This window comes from Mixophyes fleayi, chromosome 6, assembly GCF_038048845.1.
Source record: "Mixophyes fleayi isolate aMixFle1 chromosome 6, aMixFle1.hap1, whole genome shotgun sequence".
In the NCBI taxonomy this organism is placed as follows: domain Eukaryota; kingdom Metazoa; phylum Chordata; class Amphibia; order Anura; family Limnodynastidae; genus Mixophyes; species Mixophyes fleayi.
The window spans coordinates 108511984-108533793 of NC_134407.1; the positions used below are offsets into that span (position 1 = coordinate 108511984).

At 41.3% G+C, this 21810-nt stretch overlaps 1 long non-coding RNA gene across 1 annotated transcript; it reads left to right on the forward strand.

Annotated features, from left to right (window-relative positions):
• Nucleotides 1-13479: 13479 nt before the first annotated feature.
• On the forward strand, nucleotides 13480-13892 carry LOC142160353 (uncharacterized). The gene is made up of 2 exons (XR_012693174.1): nucleotides 13480-13552; nucleotides 13765-13892. It is a non-coding gene; the product is annotated as an uncharacterized LOC142160353 (long non-coding RNA).
• Nucleotides 13893-21810: the final 7918 nt, after the last annotated feature.

The following is a 21810-nucleotide window of genomic DNA, read 5'->3' on the forward strand; positions in this document are numbered from 1 at the left end:
TTTAAAGTCCACCCTCAAAAACTCGCGGGAAGGCACGATATGTGTAAATCTCCGTAGTGCCAATGAATCCAGCCGTCCTCAGCCCCAGAATGCCGGCAAGGACCCTGTGACGTCTGGGGGGCGTGACTCCTACGTGGATGTTTCCAATTGGCCCAATGCGTTTCATCACAGATTGTGACTTCATCAGGGGCTGATGAAGTAGGAAGAGCCCTAGTGCTATCAGCACTGGGCTGGGAGACTCTAGGGGGGCCCGCTCGTTTTTTTCGGCGGACCCCACTCCCTAAGGAATCCAGCCCAGGGCTGAACAGTCTAGGGTTGGTTAGTCATTATGGCAGGGGGACCCCTGCTGCGTGTCCCACTGCTATAGTGCCACCAACCCAGGCTGGTTTGCCTAGTGCTGGTTAAGTGAAAATCGGGGGGACCCCACGCAAAATTTTTCCCCGATTTTCACGTAACCAGTAGTAGTCAGGCAGCACTAGGATTAAGCATGAATAGTGGGGGGACCCCACGCTTTTTTTTTTTAATACTTTCATCTATTGTTTACAGTTTTTACAGCTGCCAGAGCTCCGGCAGCTGTATGACAGGACAGTGTAACAGTGATGTGTTTACAACTCGCTGCTACAACACAGGAGGGTTTGCCAAACACAGGAGAGTTAGCTAAACTCGGGAGTGTTTACATCGCAGCAAATCGCCAGAGATGACCAGTGATTTTGAAGATCAGTGTCAAAATCGCAGCTTGATACATTTCAGGTTTTTTTTACTAAAATCGCGGGTTAACACCTGCGATTTGCCGCGATTTCAACACGCTGTCAAAATCAGACCTTGATTTACCCCCTGGTGTAGTTTTGCAGAGAGAGAGAGAGATTAATGGTGTAGTTTTGCTGAGAGAGAGAGAGATTAATGGTGTAGTTTTGCTGAGAGAGAGAGAGAGAGATTAATGGCGTAGTTTTGCTGAGAGAGAGAGAGATTAATGGTGTAGTTTTGCTGAGAGAGAGATGGTATAGTTTTGCTGAGAGAGAGAGAGAATTTAATGGTGTAGTTTTGCTGAGAGAGAGACTATTAATTTAATGGTTTAGTTTTGCTGGTGGGTGCTATGAACTTTTTTACAGGTGTTGGTGTAATATTTAATTTAATAGTGGGGCCAATTCATTTAAGGTGAGTTGATGGGATTTTTAAATGCTGTGCTGGTTTTGGGACTATTAATTTATCTTTCAATTTAGGTCTAATTTTGGGGAGAAGGAGGGCTAATTTATTAAACGTCAATATGAAATATTAAATGTCAGCAATGGTTGTGTGAAATGGGTTTATTTGTTACATGTAAATGCTATTAATTTGTTGCTGGGCTGTATTGTGGGGAGGGAAATAGTTTTTTTTTATTAAATGTAGGTGCTAATGATTTAATGCAAGGGCTATTTTAGATTTACAAAAATATTCCAGGATCTACACAAGCAGCAACTGAGTTTAAGACACCAGCAGCCACAGGTGATGAAAGTGACAAGAACAGGTAGGAGAGAGCAGGCAGTCTGTCAACTGTACTGAACCTGTTGGGGCAGTCCCGAATTTGGGCAATTATCCCGCTTAGTCAGGATTTGGTCTAAATACAAGGACAGTTGGGAAGTATGTCCCGCTTCACACTATACTACTGGTGAAGGCAGAGCTACATGCAACTAACAGTAGTGCACACAGTATTGTCTGTGTATATCTATAAAATTATAGTCATTGTACACCTTAGGGGCCCCCTGTCTAAAGTGCCCTGGGCCCCCCAGAGCCTTTTTCCAGCTCTGGGTGCAGCTTGTATGTATGTTCTGGCTGGAAGTGGTGGGGTGCAGAAGGTACATACAAGGTATGTATGATCTTGCAGGCAGTGGTGGGATGCAGCAGATATTATGTTTGATCTTGAAGGCAGTGGGGGGGTGCAGTATGTATGAATGTTCTGGCAGACAGTGGTGGGGCGCAGCATGTATGTATGTATAATCTGGCAGGCAGTGGTGGGTTGCAGCATGCTTGTCTGTATGTATGAATGTTCTGGCAGGCAGTGGTGGGATTCAGTATGCATGTGTTTTTGTTCTGGCAGGCAGTGATGGGGTGCAACACGTATGCATGTATGTATATTCTAGCAGGCAGTATGGTGGGATGCAACATATATCTATGTTCTGGCAGGCAGTGGTGGCATGTATGTGTGTTCTGGCAGACAGTGGTTGGCTGCAGCATGTATGTTTTGGCAAGCAGTGGTGAGGTGCAGCTTGTAAGTATGTTCTGGTAGGCAGTGGTGGGGTGCAGCATCTATATATGTACTAGCAGACAGTGGTGGGGAACAGGATGTATGTGTGTTCTGGCAGGCAGTGGCAGGGTACAGAATGTATGTATGTTCTGGTAGGCAGTGCTGGGTGCAGCATCTATATATGTACTAGCAGACAGTGGTGGGGAACAGGATGTATGTATGTTCTGGCAGGCAGTGGTGGGGTGCAGCATGTATGCATTTGTGTTCTGGTAGGCAGTGGTGGCATGTATGTATGTATGTATGGATGTTCTGGCAGGCAGTGGTGGGGTGCAGCATGCTTGTATGTATATTCTGGCAAGCAGTGTTTGGGTGTAGCATGTATGTATGTTCTGGCAGGCAGTTGCGACATGCAGTATATATGTTCTGGCAGGCAGTGGTGGGGTTCAGCATGTATGTATGTATGTATGTATGTATGTATGTATGTTCTGGCAGGCAGCGGAGACATGCAGGATGTATATCACACTCCAAATGGCACTTACCTATAGTGTTGACAAAGTAATAGGAGCCAGAAAATTTCCACAGGACCCCGGGCCGGTGAGGCTCAGACTGCATGATGACAAGCTCAATCTGCCTGTAGTCCTCGTTGGAGATGTTCTACTTTAAGCTTCTCTCCTCTCTCATCATGGAGTCCAACTCCAAGGGCATCAAAGACAGTGGCCCTGACCAGCAGATATGTGAATATGTTAATGTGCAGATGATGAGGGTAAAAGTCTGCACGTTCTGCCGCTTCATGGCCACAATCAACTGGCTAGTGAGGGGATCATGTCCTCCCCTTGCTGTTTGTAACTCAGTTGCTGCGGGTCTGAATCCTGGAATGTTGGATGCCCCCTTTAGAAAAAAAATGGGTACATGAAAGTTAGAAAACTCCAACCACACCGCCGTTAAATCAGTAGCACCTACGTTTAATAGTTAGGCCTCACTCCAACCCCAGCCTTATAATAATTGTACTCACATTTAATAAATAAACTCTTCCCTCTCTCCAAACAGTCCCAGCACTAAATCATAGCCTTTACATTTCATATAACCATTTCCCACAACTATCCTCGGCATTAAACAAGTCATATTCACACACAGTAATTGGCTCTCCTCCCCAAACTCCGTCCCAAATTTAATTAATAGCCCCAAATCACCCCAGCATTAAATTAAAGGTCACTTCACCTCACCTTAAACGAATATACCCCACTGATAAATTAAATAGTCCCACCATCACCCCAAAAATAAAATAGCATCCATTAATTAGTCCCACCTACATTCTTCCATTAAATTAATAGGCTGCCTATCACCCGAATTTTATTAAGACCCCCCCTCTCTTCCATCACATGTTATATTAACATACCCCCCTCAGTTCCCTCACATGCTACAATACCATACCCCCTCCCCTCCCTCACAGGTTACAATACCATACCCCCCACCCCTCCCTCACAGGTTACAATACCATACCCCCCTCTCCCTAACAGGTTACAATACCATACCCCCCTCCTCTCCCTTTACAGGTTACAATACCATACCCCCTTCCCTCCCTCACAGGTTACAATACCATACCCCCACCCCTCCGTCGCAGGTTACAATACCATACCCCCCTCTCCCTAACAGGTTACAATACCATACCCCCCTCCTCTCCCTCACATGTTACAGTACCAATCCCCCTCCCCTCCCTCACAGGTTACAATACCTTACTCCCTCCCTCTCTCTCACAGGTTACAATACCATACCCCTCCCTCTCCCTCACAGGTTACAATACCATACCACACCCCCCCTCTCCCTCACAGATTACAATACCATACCCCCCCTTCCTCACAGGTTGCAATAACATATCCAGTATCCATCCCCTCAGAGCCGTAACTAGGGTGGTGCGGGCAGTGCCGTCGCCCAGGGTGCAAGCCCAAGAGGGCACAGCAGCCGCCCGCTACCTGGCTCTGTATATACAGCCTTTAACTTCCACAGTGGAACGCATGTGCGTTCCACTGACAGGAAGTCCGGCATTCGATCTTCCTGTCGGTGGAACGCATATTAGAATACCTTTTCGGCATATATTTTTGCATACTTTAAATGGTCATTAGGGCAGAGAACTGGTTGCTAATTCATTTGAATCCCACCACTGTATATATGTATGTGTGTGTGTATATATGTGTAACAGAATTCCTTTAGTAAAGTGCTAGCCACACCCCCACATTAGGTTGGCCACACCCACTTGGCAAATGTCACTCCACTTAGATGGGGGCGCCGGTGCCTTGTCTCGCTCAGGGCACTAAAATGTCTAGTTACGGCACTGCATCCTCATCTCCTCCTCCCTCAAACATTACAATAATTTCCCCTCCTCCATCACACTTACCTTGGTCCAGCCACTGCTGTCTCTTCCAGCTCTGTCACGTGGTGCGCGTCCCATGTGATATTTGGCTATTACAGGCACTGCAGTCAGCCACACAGTAAAAGGGGGGGATGGATAGTTAGATCCGATACCACATGAATGAAGTGGCTGGTCCCGGAGGCGGGACCAGCAACCAAACACCACTGTCCTGTCGCTCCAGGAAGGGGGGTCATAATAGGAGGGGGTCCTGGTGTTCCCCCTTAATCAGGCTCTGGCCACACAGATGTAGCAGAAGCAGACCAAGCGTCAAAGGCAGCAACTTTAGACAGGATGCAAGGATACAGAGATCTGCTGGAAGGAATATGTTGCATATTTTATCTGAACTGATTCTCTTAAACATAAATACGCGCATTATTCACAAAATCAGTGTGTGTGCGTCATGATTACTATTATTGAGTGTAAGATTTTCCATTACAGTCCCAGCAGTGAAGTCAGCTGTTTGTTTAGTAGAGATCTCATCCTGGCAGCATACCTGTGTCTCTGTACCGGGTCACTAGCTCTTTAACAATGTATGTATCCAGTAGCCATGGCAGCCCCCAGCTCAATGCAGTGAATAAATTATCTGATGTCATCTGGGGTCGGGAGGTTTACAATGGATTCCCTAACAGCCGCCTCTGGCATCGCACTGAGGGATAAACTTTGAAATAAAAGCAGTGCCAGGGCTAAAAATGATACTATGTGCCCCCCCCCATAGACCCAAAACACTAACCAGCCCACCTACAGTCAACAAATATCTCTAATTTATCTGTAGTTTACAAATCAATATCGGTATGCACCCAGCATAAACCTCTATCTGACATGCCCAACGTTATGAACTTCTTTGAAACCCCCTATCTTTAAAATGGGGTATATTTTACCAATTTGTAAAAAAAACTGTAAGTTTCTCAAAATTTTAAACCCTCAAAGGCACTCCTCAGCCCTAATAGCTTTCTTACAAATCAAACCCCAGGCCTTTAAACACCCTGTACACCGAGTTACTCTCTCCCAAAAAAAACTGAAAAACGGCGACTTTTGCAAAACAGGAAAAGGAAAAAACATAGAGATTTTGAAGTTCAGATTATTCCTAACTTGTCATTTTTTATTCTTTTTTCCTAAAAATTTGTCATGCGGCACCTATGGACAGTTCTCCATTAGGATGCCAAATTTAAGCTTAACAGCTTTAATACGTTTTAAAATGTAGACCCTCAAACACCATGCCCCCCCTCTCACAGATTTTCAATGGCAGAATGTCGTTTATTAGATGCAACCTTAATATACACGACTGTGCCCTTATAATATATGTATATATATATATATATATATATATATATATATATATATATATATATGTATATATAGGAAAAGAAAACAGGGATACTCTGCACTCTCCAAACACATAATTAATGCTATATCAAGTACTGTTCTATATTAAAAGCAGGGAATGTTAGTTCCACATATTGCAATATATGTTTAAGCTGACCAACTCACGCCAAAGTCTTCCCATTCTGGTCAGTCCTAACATGATCAAATGCTATGCTATTTTATCTGGGCTTAAGGCTTACCTGCACACAGCTTTTAAAGGCAAGTCTTTCTCTAGCACTAGCAGCCATGGGAGACCTGGGATTCACCTGACACAAGTTGGAATTAATTAATGTAAAGAATGGGGTGCAAGAGTCATGGGACTTACATTGTATAAACAAAAACAGACATAGGTCCTCTGCACTCACTATGTACAGACTGGAGTGCAAGAGGGGGTTGCCCACATTGTATAGAAAAGAAAACAGGGTTACTCTTAGTTAGTGTGTATAGCTCTAAGTGTATAGATACAAGTGTGAAACAAAAATGTAAACAGCATAATTCAGAGTTATACCGGAGTTAAACAGGGGGGAAACAGGAGAAGAACTTTCTGCCTATTAACTCAGCTTCACAAGGACAACAGTCAGTATTCATCTGAAATTCCATATTCTACCTCCGATGTTTTCAACTCACTCTGGCTACAAGCTACATGCAACATGAGGACTGTTTTGGACTCTGATCTAATTTTCCTCTCATCTCATGATAGTTTGTTCTATTTGTCAGTTTGTTTTCAATGCAAAATCCACTCTGTTTAATCAGACTGCTATACTACTTGATCAACCACTCCCTACCCATGTTACAGTTATTTCAGTCCCCTATCTCACCACTGTACTTCAATTCTATTTAAGCTTTGTCTCCCTTTACAAGTAGGAAGAAATTATACTGTCTTTCAACCAATCTCCTCTCTCATGAGTCTGCAAAATCTCAGCTACTCAATTACCTGCTCTTTATTACTCTCCATTCAACACTTCCACCCTCTCCCCCACATGGCTCCCAACATCATTACATTATACTATCCAGACATCCAGGAATACACTACATTTGCTGCAGCCTAGCTCTGCACTACTTATCTGATTACACTGGACATTGCAATTAGGCAATTCCTTTAATTCCTCATTTTTGCTATTTGACTACTAGTACCAATGCTTGCCAAAATATTTTTATTTCTCTCTTTTCATGGCATTATCTTTAGGACTATATCATCCCTCACCCCTCCTGCAACACAAACCTCTGTCCACATTGCCCCTTCATTACTTCACTCACCTCTAGTGAACACTCATGAACTATTTTCCTATTTAAATTCAATAACTTTAACAGCCTCACCCTGTCACCAGAAACTAAAAGGACACACATCTTACAATCATCTTTCCTACCTTTCTTCCTCCCTGCTTCTATTAGCTGGTGATATATCACCTAATCCAGGTCCCCCTCACTTCTCCCACACACATATATCTGAACACTACAGAAATCTGGCAAACCTCAAACACATAACCTGTCTCCCCTCTCTTCCAAAGTCCTTTAGATGTGGCCTTTGGAATGCACGCTCTGTTTGTAACAAACTTACCTCAGTACATGATCTCTTCCTCTCATACAACCTCAACATTCTAGCAATAACAGAAACATGGCTCACTCATTCAGACACTGCCTCACCTGCAGCCCTTTCACATAATGGTCTCCATTTCACCCACACCCCCAGACCAGGAGGCAGACAAGGAGGGGAGGTTGCACTACTTCTCTCCCCACAGTGCACAATCACAGTTCTACCATGTATCCCTTCACTCACATTTACATCTTTTGAAGTACATGCTGTTAGGATTTTTAACCCATTCTATATGCGTGTTGCTGTCATCTATCGCCCCCCTGGTCCACACCAACAATTTCTTGAACACTTCTCTGCATGGCTCCCTCACTTCTTATCTACTGATATCCCCACCATCATCATGGGTGATTTCAACATCCCTATTTCTAATCCATGTTTCAATGCTGCTTCCAAACTACTCTCTCTAACCTCCTTACTTGACCTCTCCCAGTGGATTGAATCTGCTACTCATCAGGATGGCCACTGTCTTGATCTTGTTTTCTCTAGACTATGCTCAGTTTCTAATTTCCTTAACACTCCTTTCCCCCTCTGGGATCATCACCTTATTAGCTACGCGCTCAACCCCACTTCTTTACCCTCCCTAGTGTCAAACTCTTCCAAGCCTCCTCGTACCCGCAGGAATATCAACGCTATTGATTTTCAACAGTTTTCCACCTCTCTCCAACACCTTCTCTCCCCAATTTCTACATTCTCCTCCCGTGATCGGGCAGTACCCCATTTTCATCAAACCCTAGCAACTGCACTGGATCAAGTGGCTCCAGCGACACTACATACTTCGCATAGAATTCGTTGCCAACCATGGCACACTACAGTAACACGAACTCTACAAAAACTTTCTCGTAAAGCAGAACGTCACTGGCGTAAATCTTGTGCCTCTAATGATTTCATCACATATACTGATATCTACCACTCCTACAGAAATGCTCTGGACACTGCTAAACAAGCATACTACCGATCTCTCATCTATGCTCAGGCTTCTGTCCCCAAGCACCTCTTTAACACATTTAACTCTCTTCTGAATCCTCCTGCCCCAAATCCTCCAACTAACATCAGTGCACAGGATCTTGCTTCCTATTTCAAGGACAAAATAGATAAGATCAGGCTTGAAATGGTATCTCCCTTGAAAAGCAATCTGCTCAATTCCTTTGTAGCACCCTCTGACACTCTCTCTTCATTTGATCCCACAAATGAAGAGGAAGTTTCTACTCTCTTCTCATCTTCCTACTCTACCTCCTGTCCTCTTGATCCCATTCCCTCACAAATGGGTATGTCCCTGTCTTCTGTGCTCATTCCCCCTCTAACTAAAATCTGTAATCTATCTCTTTCCACTGGTATTTTTCCATCTATATTCAAGCATGCAGTGATTTCTCCCATTCTAAAAAAACAGAATTCTGACCCTAACTCTCACATAAATTACCGCCCCATCCCCCAGCTCCCATGCCCCTCCAAGCTTCTCAAGAGAATTGCCTACACAAGCCTCACACACTTTCTTACAGCAAACAACCTATTGGATCCTCTTCAGTCAGGCTTTCGCTCTCAACACTCCACAGAGACTGCGCTAACCAAAGTTGTCAATGATTTGATCACATCAAAAAATAATAACCAATACTCTCTTCTAATTCTCCTGGATCTCTCTGCTGCATTTGACACTGTCGACCACTCTCTCCTCATACAAACGCTGCAATCCCTAGGTCTTGAAGGCCTGTCCTATCCTGGGTCTCATCCTACCTATCTAATCGCTCTTTCAGTGTTAATTTCTCTGGATCCACCTCTGCTCCGCTTCCTTTATCAGTTGGAGTTCCACAAGGCTCAGTCCTAGGTCCTCTGCTATTCTCTATCTACACCACTTCTCTTGGAAAACTAATAAGCTCCTTTTGGATTTCAGTATCATCTCTATGCGGATGATACACAAATTTATATATCCTCTCCTGATCTTTCACCATCTGTGTTGTCTCGCATTATTGACTGTCTTTCTGCCATTTCATCTTGGATGTCTTCTCGCCAACTCAATCTCAATCTTTCAAAAACTGAATTAATAATATTCCCACCCAAGAAGCTTCCTGCCTGACATTTCTATTTCTGTCGATAACATGACCATAAATCCCACCCCGCAAGCTCGTTGCCTAGGTGTACTCCTTGATTCACAACTGTCGTTTATTCCCCACATCAACTCTATATCTAAATCATGTTACATACACCTAAAGAACATTTCCAGAATACGCATATATCTGACACTAGACACCGCAAAAACATTAATTCATGCACTCATCATCTCCCGCAATGACTATTGCAATTCCCTCCTTACTGGTCTTCCCAAAGTCAGACTTGAACCCTACAATCTATTTTGCACGCAGCGGCTAGACTGATTTTCCTTACTAACCGTTATTCCTCTGCTGAGCCACTCTGTCAGTCTCTACATTGGCTGCCTGTATTTCAATGAATCCAAGATAAAATTCTTCTACTAACATACAAGGCCATCAACAAAATTGCACGACATACATTTCCTCACTTGTCTCGAAATATCTCCCTACTCAACACCTCTGTTCTGCACAAGATCTACGTCTCTCCTCCACTCTCATCACATCCTCCCATTCTCGGTTACAGGATTTTTTCCGGGCTACTTTGTGGAATTCCCTCCCACGCACAGTAAGACTTTCCTCTAGTCTTCAAACCTTCAAGCGTTCACTGAAAACCCACCTATTCAGACAAGGTTATGATATTCCTCAACCATCATCTTAATTTCCCTAGATTACCCTATTGCCATCCTCTACACTGCTTACGCAAGACAACAACCTTCTGACCAACATTGCAACACACACAGCCCACTCAGTACTTTTACCTTTGCAGTCTGGCTGGTCCATTGTGCAATATGATGTAGCACATGCCCTTGTGTTTCTAACTCCCATTGTCTTATAGATTGTAAGCTTTCGAGCAGGGTTCTCTTACCTCTCTGTCTGTATGTATTACCCAGTATTGTCTTATTAATGTTTGTTCCTAATTGTAAAGCGCTACGGAATTTGCTGGCGCTATATAAATAAATGTTGATGATGATGATGATGATACTCTGCACTCTCCAAACACATAATTAATGCTATATCAAGTACTGTTCTATATTAAAAACAGGGAATGTTAGTTCCACATATTGCAATATATGTTTAAGCTGACCAACTCACGCCAAAGTCTTACCATTCTGGTCAGTCCTAACATGATCAAATGCTATGCTATATATATATATATATATATATATATATATATATATATAAACACCATTTATTTACAATAATACTAATTTAAAAAAAAGCTGATATATCAACAGGGGAACTCATAAGGTATAATTTAGACTACATAATAATTCATGCAACAAAAGTATTCATGTAGATTTTCAAACATATAGGGGCATATTCAATTGACGGCGGGATTGTAATGACCCCGCCGCGAGAAAAAAAAAAAAAATCCCTCGCTCGTTTTTTCCGGTTCGACCGGCCGTTTTTTAAAAAACTCGCTCAATTCAAATGTTAACAATGCATCCACCTCCTCGCGCTCTAACTATTGGTCCTAGCGAGTTTGAAATGTAGGAGTGGTTAAGGCAGCCATTTCAGTATAAAAAAATGAATGCAGCCTTCAGCAAACTGTCATTTGCTGATAGCTGTTGGCTGATTTGGTGACTGCTGTGGCTTGTGACTCCTGACTGCTCTCCATTGCTCTAATCTTGGATATTTAGATTTGTGAGTTTACTCTACATTACACTACACAGTAAAATAACTTTTATAAAAAAAAATTCAATTTATTATAATCCTATTTTTTTAACATTACTGACTAATACACACAACAATATACTACAGACATACCACACTAACACCTACATTTCACACACCACACACATATATCTGCATATATATATATATATATATATATATATATATATATATATATACATATCATACTTACCTACTTTTTTCAGCTCCCTTCCGGGAGCCAGCCAGTGGTGGGGGGCGTGAGGGGGCGGGGCGGCCAAAATCGCGTTTTGGGATCTAATTCTGCCCACTTCACTAGGAAGTGGGCACTTCCTAGTGAAGTGGGCAGAATTCGGGAGACTGCCACACTCTCCCGGGAGTCCGGGAGACTCTCGCAAAATGCGACATTCCGGGAGAGTTGGCAAGTATGATATATATACACACACACACACATTTATTTATATTTGTATTGTTAGATTTTTTTTTTCCTGTAGTTTCACAATTGCAGTATTGTCCTGATTTTGAATAATTGAGTTTGTTAGCATTTTCTTCTTTGTAGTTTACATATATATTTTACTGAACCTAGTTCGGTCCCTTCAAAATTATATTATAATTTATTTTTAAAAAAACTGCATATATTTTTTTAGTCAAGTACTCGTGTAGTGTAATTTTTTTTTAATTACTAGTGTATTATAGTAGTATATTTATTACATACTAGTGTAGTGTAACCTTAGGCAAGTGTTGTTAAGTAGTCAATAGTTTTTGTTTTTTTTGCAAGTTAAATTTATTATAGCAGGCATGTATAGGGAGCGTAGAGATTCTTCTTCTTCTCCACAGGGAACCCAAGAGGAAATTGTCAGCAGTGGCGAGGAATGGAGAGAGAGACCTGAGGAGCGGCAACAAGAAAGAAGAAGACAACAGTTTGTGAGCAGCGTGCAACCCAGCACAGGCACCCAGCAGCAACATACTACAGAGAGTGATTCTGATGAAGAAGGACAATCTGTTGCACGATCCAGGAGCTTCACACTCGAGGAGAATGAAGTCCTTGTCGCTGGGGTACTGCAACATTACGAGACACTGAAGGGTGCCCATCTCTGAAGGTGTCCTTCAAGCATAAGCACAAGATTTGGGCCCAGATTGCCTCTGCTGTGTCCGCAGTAGGTGTTCGAGTCAGATCAATCGAGGTTTGCCAGAAACGCTTTCGGGACTGCAAGCGCACCATGAAGGCGAAGATGGCAGCTGTTGACCGTCATTCCAGGGGAACCGGTGGTGGCAAGCCACTGCGCATAAAATTTAAGCCTTGGGAAGAGAAGATGCGGCAAAATCTCAGTGCTGATCTTGTGGAAGTAGTGTAAGGGACAGTGGACACCCTTGATCCATCCACCTTCCAGCCACGAGGTATGTATAATTGTCTATAAAAGTAATGATGTGAATTAAATTTAAATCAAATTTCTAAAAATTTGTTTGTCAAATTTGCAGAACAAGATTCAGCACAAAGGAGAAGACATGCAAGGGAAGCAGTACCCCGGAAGAGAAAATCCAAATCCAAAATCCAAATCTGGAAGTAAATGGCAAATGTATAATAATGCAAAAATGAAACTGAATTTTTTTTTACTTGCCTTGCTAAAATCTTATATACAGATGTACTAAATATTTTTTTTTTATGTATTTTAGATTTGGGTTCTTCTCAAGGACACAAGGGCCAGTGGAGTGTAGAAGGAGAAGGCATGATATTAAAGATGCACACATGCATGTATGCATTCTCCATAGATTACATACTTTACACTACACATTACACTCAGATGACACTTTACCTTTGTGTAAATAAAGCAATATTATTCACACATAACACTTTTTAATAAAAATATCCCCTATGTTAAAGAAAAAAAATTCTTGTCCCAAAATAGTGTTACCGACATCTGTTTATTGTTTAAAATATGTTTTACACCCAAATTTTTTTCAAACATACATGTGTACGTACGTACGTACGTACGTACGTACGTACGTCTCTCCTTCCTGTATGGAAGGGATATGATGTGACCAATGGACAATGAAATATATTTTTTTTTATATTCCAGTCCATACTGATCCTTCCTTGTTTTAAAAGTAATGTTTTTATTTTGTATAAAAATACAGGTTTCTTTGTAATTTTTTTAGAATGTGGCCAACTATCACCTGTATACAACTTTCACGAATATGGAATAGACAACTGCAGACATAACTAAAGATTGCAGGTAATAATGTATTGAACTATTGACTTCTACATACATTGTTAAGGCAGTCAAAAAATGAAATGTATGCTTATAGTTTATCTCCTTATCAACATTACCACAATAGGATAGGTTGTCTCCTTATCAATATTAGCACTATCAATGTTCCAGAAGTTAGATTTAAAATGGAATAATAATTTCACAGGTAACTTTTTTTTTATTTTTTTTTATTGCAGATGTTCGGATGGAATTGGTGGATGTCACTTGAAAGAAACAGCTGGAAAAGCCAAGGGAATGACTTAAATGTTGAAAAATGTCATAACATTTTTAACATGTTTTTTGTAAAATAAAAATAATTTTTCAATTTATTGTTTCATTAACTATTAGATAGATACACCTTCATCTAAATCTGGTACATACACAAAATTTATTTGTTATAGTATTAACATTTTTTATTTTTTTTATGTGGTACATGTGTTAACTGTGTGTTACCCCAAAAAAAAGTTTTTTTAATAAATGCTGCACATTAGATTTTAGAGAATAGACATAAAATTGTTGCATGTACCAAAAACTTGTTGATACATGTTTCAAGGTTGTAATTGCCCATAATCTGATATATACTGAGTAGAGGTTAAATTTGCACAAATAATAATCCTTTTTTTAAAAATTAAAAGTTCTAAAGTAGTCCTTAGATCAAAATTAGTATAATTAAATTAACTTTCAAGTTAATGTTTAACACTGCAGATAGAAGTGTGAAATTATTTCCAATGTGATTAAAATAACTACAGGGTTTTCTTTCAAAAGGTATTGATACAACAGGCTGTATTATAGCATCTGGTTGTATAAACACATCACTGTAATGACTGTCATTGTGCCGTAGCTCAGGCAGCTTGAAAAAGTGTTAAAAATAGAATAACAGTTTATAAACCAAAAAAAAAAAAAAAGAGTTGTCCCCCTTCTATTTTCTCTTAACCGTATTCCTGCCTGCCTACTGCTGGTTAAGTGAAAATCTTGTAAAATGTTTGCGTAGGGTTCCCCCTATTTTAACAGAACCAGCACTAGGCAAACCAGCCGGGGTGATAGGCACTATAGCAGGGGGAGGAAACGCAGCTTGGGTCCAACTGCCATAATGACTAAACAACCACAGACTGTTCAGCGCTGGCCTGGATTCCCTAGAGAGTGGGGTCCGCTGAAAAATGTAAGTGGGCCCCCCTAGGGACACCCAGCCCAGTGCTGATAGCACTAGGGCTCTTCCTACTACCCCTGGGCTGTGGGTAGTCGGGTAATAAAAGGGGAATTTGTATAAAAAAAAAAAAAAAGAAGAAAAAAACATTTTGAACTACATGTCCCAGCCAGCCATGTTGGCCTAAATAGTGTGGGCATGCTGCTACTTGTCTAACTACAAGCACCAGCGTACACCTGGCACCCAGGGCATGTTGGCACTTGTAGAACTACAAGTGCCAACATGCTCTTACACCCACGGCTGGCTGTGATCTGTAGTTCCACAAAGCAAAATGTTAAATAAAAGCACAACACCCTAATTCCAACCACAAATCTTTATTAAAAATAATAAAACCACAAGAAATACAGTAAACACCCTTATGTAGACCAAAGATTTTTCTTAAAAAAACAAAAAAACAAAACACTTACCATTGCTGAAATCCTCTGTTGCAGCCTGTGTTAGAAAGACATGACAGTTACAGTGTTCTGCACCAGATGTAGAGCTCCAGAAGCTGTGAAAAGTGGAAAAAAAGATGAAATAAAAAAAAAAAAAAATGTGTGGTCCCCCCTCTATTTTCATTTAACCCTAGTGCTGCCAACCTACTGCTGGTTCAGGGAAAATCTGGGGAAAATTTGACATAGGATCCCCCCCTATTTTCACTGAACCAGCACTAGGCAAACCAGCAGGTGTGATAGGCACTATAGCGCGGGGGGGGGGGGGGGGGGGACGCAGTTTGGGTCCAACTGCCATAATATCTAAACACCCACAGACTGTTCAGCGCTGGCCTGGATTCCCTAGGGAGTGGGGTCCGCTGAAAAATGTAAGCGGGCCACCCTCCTAGGGACACCCAGGCCAGTGGTGATAGCACTAGGGTCCTAGCCTGCCATGGGTGTCAGGGCATGTTGGCACTTGTGGTTCGCCAAGTGCCAACATGCCCTGGCTGCCGTGGGTATGCTGGTGCTTGTACTTATACTAGTAGCAGCGTGGCCACACTGTTTTGGGCAACATGGCTGGCTGGGACCTGTAGTTCCATTAAACAAAATGGTGTCCGTTTGTTATTTTCAAACATATTCGTCAGTTTTTACCCTACTACCCACAGCCCAGGGGTAGTAGGAAGAGCCCTAATGCTATCAGCACTGGGCTGGGTGTCTCTAGGGGGGGGTCCACTTGTTTTTATCGGCGGACCCCACTCCCTAGGGAATCCAGCCCAGTGCTGAACAGTCTGGGGTTGGTTAGTCATTATGGCAGGGAGACCCCTGCTGCGTGTCCCCCCTGCTATAGTGCCTATCACACCGGCTGGTTTGCCTAGTGCTGGTTCAGTGAAAATAGGGGGGGACCCTACGTCAAATTTTCCCCAGATTTTTACTGAACCACCATCAGGCTGGCAGCACTAGGGTAAAGTCTAAATAGAGGGGGGACCACATGTTTTTTTTAAAAAAATTTAATTTCATCTTTTTTTTTCACTTTTCACAGCTTCTGGAGCTCTACATCTGGTGCAGAACACTGTAACTGTCATGTCTTTCTAACACAGGCTGCAACAGAGGATTTCAGCAATGGTAAGTGTTTTTTTTTTGTTTTGTTTTTATAAAAATCTATGGTCTACATGAGGGTGTTTACTGTATTTCTTGTGGTTTTATTATTTTTAATAAAGATTTGTGGTTGGAATGAGAGTGTTGTGCTTTTATTTAACATTTTGCTTTGTGGAACTACAGATCACAGCCAGCCGTGGGTGTAAGAGCATGTTGTCAATTGTGGTTCTACAAGTGCCAACATGTCCTGGGTGCCATGGGTACGCTGGTGCTTGTAGTTAGACAAGTAGCAGCATGCCCACACTATTTACGCCAACATGGCTGGCTGGGACATGTAGTTCCACAAATCAAAATGGTGTTTCTTTTGGGTTTTTTTTTTAATACAAAATCCCCATTTATTACCCTACTACCCACAGGCCAGGGGTAGTAGGAAAAGCCCTAGTGCTATCACCACTGGCCTGGGTGTCCCTAGGGGTGTAGCCCGCTTACATTTTTCAGCGGACCCCACTCCCTAGGGAATCCAGGCCAGCGCTGAACAGTCTGTGGGTGTTTAGATATTATGGCAGTTGGACCCAAACTGCGTCCCCCCCGATATAGTGCCTATCACACCTGCTGGTTTGCCTAGTGCTGGTTCAGTGAAAATAGGGGGGGATCCTATGTCAATTTTTCCCCAGATTTTCACTGAACCAGCAGTAGGTTGGCAGCACTAGGGTTAAGTCTAAATAGAGGGGGGACCACACGTTTTTTGTTTTTTTTTATTTCATCTTTTTTTCCACTTTTCACAGCTTCTGGAGCTCTACATCTGGTGCAGAACACTGTAACTGTCATGTCTTTCTAACACAGGCTGCAACAGAGGATTTCAGCAATGGTAAGTGTTTTGGGTTTTTTTTGTAATAAAAATCTATGGTCTACATGAGGGTGTTTACTGTATTTCTTGTGGTTTTATTATTTTTAATAAAGATTTGTGGTTGGAATGAGGGTGTTGTGCTTTTATTTAACATTTTGCTTTGTGGAACTACAGATCACAGCCAGCCGTGGGTGTAAGAGCATGTTGGCACTTGTGGTTCTACAAGTGCCAACATGCCCTGGGTGCCAGGGGTACGCTGGTGCTTGTAGTTAGACAAGTAGCAGCATGCCCACACTATTTAGGCCAACATGGCTGGCTGGGACATGTAGTCCCTCAAATCAAAATGTTTTTTTCCTTTTTTTTTTCATACAAAATCCCCTTTTACTACCCTACTACCCACAGCCCAGGGGTAGTAGGAAGAGCCCTAGTGCTATCAGCACATAATTTTGAACCTTTTTGAAATAAAAATGACTTACATGAAAAGAAATCTTCTATAACACGTTGATGGACATGAGTTGCAAGCTCCTCCATCTGACCAACCTCAGGAGAAAGGTCCAAATCCAAACAAATGTCTGGATCTATTTCAACCTCCAATTGGTTTGCAATACAAATATTTTGCAGAATACAACAACCAATAATTATATCACAAACTTTGGAAGGTGAATATAAAAGCACAACGCCGGACCTGTCTAAACAGCGAAACCGGCTTTTAAGTGCACCAAAGGTTTGTTCTATTACACCCCTAGTACGAATGTGTGCTAATTGGTACCTTTTTTCTGAGGAAGATACAAGGTTGGTTAAAGGAGTCAGCAACCAGGAACGGTTCCCATATCCAGCGTCGCCTTAAACAAAAAAAAATGCGAGCATTTTTAATTACAGTGACACATCATTAAATTTGTTGAGGGTTTAGCACTATACTTGTAATACACAGTTAACAACCAAAAAAAATAAATAAATACATTATCAAGCAGCTAGCCATGTGGAAAGGATCTTGCTTCGAAATTCCTGAACAAGGACAACTGTTGCAAGATGAAAGAGTCATGGGATGAACCTGGGAAATCAACAACAACTTTGGTGATTTTTTGGGTAGCATCACAAACCATCTGAACATTTATGGAATGGAAGTGTTTTCGATTGCGAAAACGTTCTTCCATTCGGCGGGGTGGTATAAGGGCAATGTGGGTGCAATCAATTGCACCCAGCACATTTGACATTTGAGACAAAGCATAAAATTTAGCTTTGACCTCACGCCACTCATTGGCAGACTGCGGGAAATAATTAAACGTTGCAGTGTGCTTTTTGAGGGCATTTAGGACCTGGAACAGGATCCTAGAAAAAGTGGGTTGGGAAAACTCGGCAATAACTGCCAAGGTGGGCTGAAATGTTCCTGAGGCAAGAAAATGCAAAGCACCAAGCAGTTTGGCAAGTCCAGGGACTGTACGGTTACTAGGGTAAAGAGGTTTCAGGTCCAGTTTTACAATCTCATACAGATTGTAAATTGCAGAAGAGGATAGGCGATAAAGTCTTCTCACCTCCTCCTCGGGCAATCCATCAAGCAAATGCCTGTTGCGGTACAGACGCGGCCTGGGGATTCTAGTCCTACTTGCCGCACTTGACAATGCAGCCATTGCCTGTCCACCGTTCTCTCCCACAGCCTCTCCCTCTTCCATACTCACATTCACATCACATACATCAACATTCTCTCCAGCCACTCCCACATTTGCATCACCTTACATTTCATCCAAAGCAGTCTCCTCCATACATGCAGCATACATGTACATCCACACTGTGTCCAGGAATGGCTCCATTGAATATGAGACAATAATTAAAAGGGATAAATTTAAAACTAAAGTATTTAACTATTTTTAAAGAAAAAATGTAGGGAGAGGGCCTGTTTGTGCAGGGGAATAATGGACCTGTGAGAAGCACTATTTTAATATGATATTAATTTGAGTGAAAGTGAATAATTTATATGTTAATTTAGGCAATTTTACAGACATACAACAGCAAACAGAAATACAATACGTATCCTTAGGAAATCCTGGATAATCCACCAACAAACAGTTCTGGAAAATGCTTGGAAATATTTGTGTGCAGCAAAAAAAACACTGAGCCAACAATAACTTCTCCACAGAGCTGTTCACCACCACTGTACATCAAATGTTTGGAATGAAAAAAAACAAAACAGTTTATTTATAATAAAATAGGACTGCACCACTGATGTTTTTTTTTAAAGGGGGAACTTTGTAAAGTTTATTAATTATTTACACTGTATTTTGTAAAAAAAAAATAGTGCATTTTAGTTTTCATGTAATTACAATAAACCTATACACCTATTTTTATGTTTAATTGCTATTTTTATTAACTGAATTTTTTTTTTTTTTTTTTGAGCAGAGCAAGGAGGTGCGAGATGAAACAGCAGCTTTGCCTGTTTGTTTCACCCACAGCGTTAAAGAACAATTGAATTGCTTTTAACGCTGAGGGTTCACATCCAGCCTATACTTTCACATTGACAAATGCTTGGAGCGCGAGAAGACCGTTTCGTAAAAAAAAAGAAAAAGATTTGAATTGCGAGAGAAGTTTCCGCGCTCGAAAATGAGAAAAAAAAAAAAAGACTTAACGTGTTTGAAATTCAATACTCGCCAACAATTGAATATGCCCCATAGTTTTATTATAATCACATCAATACAGTCAACCTATTTAGTTGCGTTAATGTGAACAATATTGCTTGTGACTCTCCTCCTGTAGATCCTTTCAGGAGACCATTTTTCCACACATAGGGTATATTTACTAAACTGCGGGTTTGAAAAAGGGGAGATAGTCCGTATAGCAACCAGATTCTAGCTGTCATTTTGTAGAATGTACCAAATAAATAATTAGAATCTGATTGGTTGCTATAGGCAACATTTCTACTTTATCAAACCCCCAGTTGTTATGTCCTAGTTAAAAATTCCATGGGTGGTATCCAGCTTAAAGATGGTCCCACAGTTTACTACTATAATGTAAGTCAATAATCCAATTTTCCAAAGCACAACACTTACACTTATTTGGCTAAAAGTTTATATTCATTATGTTCCTCCCAGTCAGCATGTATAAGATAGCTGCGACCCAGGTACTGCAGCATCTTACTTGTCAGGGTTCATTCCAGAATAGCTTCTGGATAGGAAACATAAATGTGTTATTTTTGGCTCTACTTCACTTATTGCTGCATAGATTTTACCATGTGGATTTGAGTCTTGCAAGAATCCTCCATGTATGCTCACTTTGTCCAGTATCTGTGGACTTTTTTCAAAGCTGGTGATTGCTGGGTAGTTTTCCAGTTTATAAAAGCTTGTGGGAGGAGTCAAATTCATTTACTCCATTTTCATAATAAAATATAGTTCAGAGTCTTACTGATTGTAAAATGCATATTATCATAGGGATATAGGACTCATTAAAACTTTCTATACCATCATTTCACCCAATTTAATTTAAAAAAGTTAATAATATACAAATATACTGTATGTATAGATACATGTATTGTTTCCTTTATATACATATAAAATTCAGTACACCCTTTCTTAATAAGATAAGTAGCTCATTAAAAATGGGTTTCCAGCATTAGATTCAACAATCAATCCTATTGGCATATAAATATATGTAAAAATGTAGAATAGTCCCTGATACATATATAGATGAATCAACATGTATTTATAATATTTATAATGATTATTCAATGAATCTTCTGTAAATTAGAATACTATCTTTGATACCTCCACTAACTACAATATCCATACAAATTCACAGTGATAGTTAAAATATAGATACAAAAATTTTCATTCCAAACTGATACGAGCCACGGCTCGCGCTGTGTTTTGGCTCACTGCATCCTGGCTGTCATGGCAACAGTGACCGAAATGCTAATCTAATCAGCACCGCATCCCGGCAACTGTGGGCAGCAACTACCTGGGCTAATTATACATTGGATGCCATGCTTCCAACTGGACGGTTTAAGTATTTAAGGCAAGGAGGGCTTTTCCTCCCTGCCGGTTATAGCATCAATGTGCTGCACATTCGCTGACTAGCTCTTTCCTGTGGATAGTTTGCGTTACTGACCTGATTTCTGTTATGACCAGTGACTTGACTCTTGACCCTGATGTACTCTGATTGCCCCTGACCTCTGCCTGTCTTTTGAATTACCCGTGCTTGCTACTTGACCTGATCTCTGGACTGTACCCCAGTTAACCTGTTCACTACTGACCTACGACCTTTGGACTGTCTCTGTTACCTGTCTCTCTGTATTCCGGTTACCCTCCATCCTGCACTATGGTGATCCTTGATATACTTTTACTACTCTAGAGTGAAGTCCTGGGGGCATGTGATTACCTCTGAGCATAATCGTTCTAAGGGAAAGGCGGCTGCTACAGGTGAAGACTTATAATCTAACCTGTTCTAAATGTTTATCTAAGTAGTAGTAGTGTGTGACTACATACCAGATATCTGTATGGGTTCCAAATGCTCTGTTTCAGGTCCTCCAGGTCCCAAAAAGCAGCCAAATACCTCATGGAAATGAATCAATAGGAATCCTAATAGTGTAATACTGTAATTACACAATTTATTGCATACACACAAAGTAATAGACTCACATTCAAGTGAGAAATAAAAGGTTTATCTGTATAATCGCTGATGTAGTGAACCAAGTTCA